The sequence below is a fragment of the Phacochoerus africanus genome, chromosome 5 (assembly GCF_016906955.1).
Source record: "Phacochoerus africanus isolate WHEZ1 chromosome 5, ROS_Pafr_v1, whole genome shotgun sequence".
Classification (NCBI taxonomy): Eukaryota; Metazoa; Chordata; class Mammalia; order Artiodactyla; family Suidae; genus Phacochoerus; species Phacochoerus africanus.
In genome coordinates this window covers 117,186,580-117,192,593 of record NC_062548.1, presented here as the reverse complement: position 1 = coordinate 117,192,593, position 6,014 = coordinate 117,186,580, and positions in this window count along the sequence as shown.

Here is a 6,014-nt window from a genome sequence, read left to right as displayed (position 1 = left end):
ACCTCATGGTTCCTAGTCGGATTCGTTAACCACTGCACCACGACGGGAACGCCTCATAATTTTTTTTGATGCTTATTTTCATCCTGATCTTGAGTTCATAAGAGTTTCCAACTTCGTTTTGCTTGAGCTACATAGAGCAAATTTTTTATTTTGTGATTAATATCAGAAAAGCTAGGACAACTGTGATGGCGGGAAAATGGTCGTTATATTAAGATATGGGATTAGAGAGCCTTGAGATTCAAGACAAGCACTTCACCTTTCACTCAGGACAAACACTCGGTTTCCATATCAACCAAATGAAGGAGGTAAATGAAATGATTCTTGTGGCACTTGAAAAATGTTGTTCCACTGCCTTCTGACTTTCATGGTTTCCAAGCCAAAATCCACAATCATTTGACTCATTTTTCCCTTGTAAGTAATATATCGTATTCTCTGTGGCTGCTTTAAAGATTTTTCCCATTGCCTTTAGCTTTTATCAGTTACAATGTGTCTTGGCTGGGATTTGTTTACACTTATCCTGTTTTGGATTCATGGAGATTTCTGCAGATTTATGTATTCTATCAAATTTGAGCATTTCAGCTATTATTTCTCCAAATATTATTTTTTCTACACCATATTCTTTCTCCTCTCTTTCTTGGGCTCTAATGAAAAAAATGATAGCCTTTTTCTTTTATTTTTTTAGGTTTTTCCCCTAGATTCCCTCCCCCCTAATCATTTCAGTTCCTATTGTTCAAACTGGATAATTTTGATTGCTCTCTCTTCAAGTTCACCGACTCTTTCCTCTGCTGTCTCTATTCTTCTACTGAGCCTGTGGTACACAGAATGGCCACCCAAAGATGTCTACTTCCTAATCCCAGGAACCCATGAGTATGAAACGTTAACAGCTGAAAGGATTGTGCATATGTCATGAAATTAAGTATCTTAAGACAGGAAGATGATTCTGAATTATCTGAGTGGACCCAGTGTAATCACATGGTCCTTATAAAAGACAGACAGGAATGTGAGAAACAAAAAGGGAGATCTACAGCAGAAGCAAAGATTGGAGTGATGTGCTTTGAAGATGAAGAAAGGTTGCCAGAAGCCAAAACATGCAGGCAGCCTCTAGAAGGTAGAAAAGGCAAAAAATGTATTCTTCCCTGAAGTCTTAAGAAGAAACGCAGCTTGGTTTACATCTTGATTTTTACTTTATTAAATTCATTTCAGACTTCTGACCCTTGGAACTGTAAGTTACGATACCTGTATTGCTTTATGCCACTGGAGTTGTAGTAATCTGTTACAACAGCAATAAGAAACTAACACAAAGCACAAACAGCAATTTAAACATTTTTGGTTACTGTATTTTTCAGTTCTAAAATTTCCACTTGGCTCATTATACTTTCTATTTCTTCACTGAGACTTTTCATCTTTTCATTAATTTTAAGAGCATTCATACTTATTCATAATATTTTTATAACAGTAGCTTTAATGTCTTTTTCTGATAATTCTAATGGTCTGGGTCATTTCAGCATTGATGTCTCTTGATTGTTTTTTCCAGTGCAACTTGAGATTTCCTGCTCTTAATATGCCAAGTAATTTTGGATTGTATCTTGGACATTTGAATACTATGTTTTGAGACCCTGGATCTAATTTAAATCCTATAGAAAATCTTATTTTAAAAAAATTTGGGGGGGCCACACCCAAGGCATGCAGAAGTCCCAGGCCAGGGATCGAAACTGTGCCAAAGTAGAAACCCAAGCCATGGCAGTGACAATGCTGGGTCCTTAACACTAGACCACCATGGAACCCCAGGAAAACACTGGTTTATTTTGTTACTGTTATTATTACAGTCCCCCACCCCTATCCCAGGCCTGATCCTGCCCTGTTGCTCCTGAAAAAGAGCCACCACTGCAGGGGCAGATAGCTCCGGTTATGCTCTGGCACTGCAGCCCAATCACACTTCCCCTACTCGTCCCTGCACAGGTGCAGCGGGGCCTGATATTTTTGCTTTAGCAGGCAACTGACCTAGTTTGTTTCAGGTCACAAGTTCTAACCGATCTACTGTGGAATGTGTTTTCAATGTCAGTTCTCTTTTCAAAGCCTTTGTGATACTCTTTAGATTTACTGCGCATATATGCCACCCAGTCTGGGACCTGTGTGATGGTCTATGTCTTGGTGCAATTCTCAAAGTCCATGGTAGGCTATTTAGATTCAAATCCCTGCATGCACATCCGGGAGGAGCTCTCAGGACTTCATACAATCCTATGGCTCATCTTCCTGAATTCCTTCTCTCTCAAGCTACTCTAGTTCCCTTGAAATGATACTCTTGTCGAAGTAGCATGCACATAACACACTTATATCTGTCTTTATTACATATGTTTTTAAATACTTCTTTAAATGAATCCGAAAATGGCAATCACATCTGTTCCTTTAAAACAGTGTTCTTGGAGTTCCTACTGTGGCTCAGCGGGTTAAGAATCCAACTAGTATCCCTTGAGGATGCAGGTTCAATCCCCAGCCTCGCTCAGTGGGTTAAGGCTCTGGCATTACCGCAAGCTGTGGTGTAGTTCGCAGATGTGGCTTGGATCTGGCGTCGCTATGGCTGTGGTGAAGGCAGGTAGCTGCAGCTCCCATTTGACCCCCAGCCTGGGAACTTCCACATGCTGCAGCTGCAGCCCTAAAAAGAAAAGAGAAAACAAAACCCCCAAACATTGTTCTCTTTAGCACACAGGTAGCCGTCATAACCATTGTCACCACAGTTTTAAAAAGCACTTCTCTAAACGCGTTCTATAACAGTTGAAGAGTATTCGAAAGTATTCTTAGAACATTCATGTGTACTTCCTTTTAAAATATTCTTTACAGGACAAAATCCAACCTCAAGTGTAATCGGTGTAATGAGATAGGGAGAGGGCACTTGATAGCTCACAACTGCCAATGGGAATTAATTACACAATAACAATACCTGAATTAAATAAAAATGAGGTTGGGTATACCCTCTCTCCTTAAATCTCAGGTAGAATTAGTTTGGACCTTCATCTCAGGGCTAAAGAATAAATCCTATCAAACAAGAGTGAGTGTTCAGCTTAGAGCCTATGGTGTTTAGGCAACAACAGAATATCTACACTGACAATATGAAAATAAGCAAACCGACAAAAAGAACATGAAAGCCGCTTTGATTTTAGATTATTAAAGCAATGCCAGCTTGTTGAAAAATACTAAAACAATGGAGAAATGTGTCACTTAAAAACTGAAAGTATTTATGGTTCCCTTTTCTATCACAAAATGAACCAAACTACATACCTTGCTTTGGAGTTGTTTACTGAAAAAGCGTTAGGTTTCCTGTTGTTAGTTTTAATGTGAAATAACCTCAACTTTTCATATTGCTCTTAACACACACATAAAAAGAAATATGCAAAGCAGTGGTTTTTCCCTTGTACGTGTTTCTGAGATTGTTTTTTTCTTGAGTCTGTGAATTATTAAAGAATGGCCCAAGGAGTTCCCACTGTGGCTCAGCAGGTTAAGAGCCCAACATAGTGTCAGTGAGGATGGGAGCTGGGTCCCTGGCCTCGCTCAGTGGGTTAAGGATCCTTTATTGCCACAAGCTGGGCATAGGCTGCAGAAGTGGCTTGGATCTGGTATTGCCGTGGCTGTGGTATAGTCTGGTAGCTGCAGCTCTGATTCGACCCCTAGCCTGGGAACTTCCATATGCCGCAGGTGCGCCTCTAAAATAAATGAATAAAAGTTTTAAATAAATGAATAAAGAATGGCCCAAGAAATGGAAAAAACCTAACATCTGTCAGTAGTAGAATGGATAAACAAACTGTAGACAGCTTTACAATATACTTCCATATTTTCAAACCACACAGAAATTAAAACGAGTGAACTAGATCTATACATATCAACCTGGATCAACCTCAAACAATGCTGAATGAAAAAAAAATGTAAGAAGTTAGGGGAGTTCCCTTGTGGTGCAGTGGGTTAAGGACCTGGTGCTGTCATTGCAGTGGTTTGGGTTGCTGCTGTGGCACAGGTTTGATCCCCGCCCTGGGAAACTTTCGCATGCCATAGGTGCAGCCAAAAAAGAAAAAAAGAAAAAAAAAAGTTAGAAACAGTGGGATACTATTTAAGTACACACACACAAACATAAAATAGGACTATATTGAATCTGGATGTGAACATATGTAATAAAAGTATAAAATAGGACTAGGAATAATAAACAACAACTTCAAGACAGTGGCTAACTCTGGGAACAAAAGAGAAAGAGATGGTACAGAGCTTGGAACCTTAGATGAAACAAACAAAAAAGCTCTGAAGCACATATGCAAGGGATTAATTTCTATTAATTCCTGGTGGTGGACATATGAATATCAAATATTTTCCCTTCTATGTGATAGTTAAGACAGATAATAATGATGATGAGGCTAGATAGAGGGATGAGGAAGCTTTCCTAGTCTTTTCTTTTCTTTTCTTTTTCCTTTTTTTCTAGGGCCACAGGAACAGCATATGGAAGTTCCCAGGCTAGGGGTCGAATCAGAGCTGCAGCTGCCAGCCTATGCCACAGCCACAGCAACGTGGGATCCGAGCCGTGTCTGAGACCTACACCACAGCTTACGGCAACGCCAGATCCTTAACCCACTGAGTGAGCCCAGGGATTGAACCCGATTCCTCATGGTTATTAGTTGGGTTCATCACCACGGAGCCACAATGGGAACTCCCAAGCTTTCCTAGTCTTGACTGTTAAGAGAGCATTTGACTCAACCTTATGCTTTCTCTGCTTTAAAATATATATATATATATACACATATGTATATATATACGATGCAATATCTAGTATGTCTTTAAAAACACAGATGCCTCCTTTTTTTATTCCAGTTTGAATCATTTTAATATTTAGAGACAAAAAAAATGAGTGCTGACTTTTTTCCTATTTCCTTTCTTCCCTCTTTCCTTCCTTCCCTTCTTCTTCCCTTCCTTCCTAAAACACACACAGAGGTCTAATGGCCAAAATGCACACAGGAAAATAGCTTCTGCCCTGTCCCCCAGAGTCCCATCTGGTGTTGGAAGCCTCTGCTGGCCCTCCCCTCCAAGCCACAGAGGGATTCTTGGGACGAGGCGTGGGGCGGGGGGGTGGGGGTGGGGGTGGGGTATGGGGGGGGGCTGCATTAATTCTAAGGTATTTGCTCGCATGTCTCTCCCCAGCATCTCCATTCTAAAGTAAAAGTGAGTCATCAAGGGTACGTCCCTCCCACTGGTGCCAGCTCCTACCCTACATTGAGGGTTGCTCCCAGACGGCGGGGTGCAGGGGGAGGGTGGGGGGTGGGGGGGGTGTGGAAAGAGAAAGAAGAGAAAATCTTCTGGTTAGGAGAGGTTCAGTGAAAGGGGTGGGAGGCCAGAGCTGGAGCACTGGTTTGCACTGCAGCACTTTGTCACATGAACAAGGACAGAAGGTACAGGTCAGAACCGCTCGGAGGGCACAGGTCAGCTTGGGACTTGCTCAGTGACATAAAGTAGGGAGAATTCTCCTCACCAGATTCAGATAGATCAAGGTGTCAACATGTAAAATAAAAGAAATGTAATCCAGGAGTTCCCTTGCGGCGAAGCAGGTTAAGGATCTGACGTCACTGCAGTGGCCTGGGTTGCTGCTGTGGCATGGGCCCCATCTTTGGCCAGAGACCTTCCACATGGCCAAAAAAAAGAAAAAGAAAAAAAGAAGAAGAAGAAGAAGAAGAAAAGAAAAAGGAAAACTAATCCAAATAATCAGCAAACACTCCTGAACTTCAGATGTTTCCCACCAAGACACCTCAGAGCAGAAATAATCTAGACCTTTCCAGGAAGTGAAGCAGAACTCCAGGCATTCCTCCTGACAGCCCTATTTTGGGCCCTAGAAGGATCTCCGGTCTGGAAGACACAGGAAGAGCCAGGGTCAGGAAGGAAGTGGCCTCAACCCACAAGGCTGCCCTACAAAACTTGCATTTTATTGGAGCCACAAGGAGAGAGAGATGAAAACTGGCTTCTGTCTTGGACCAGAACCACCATCT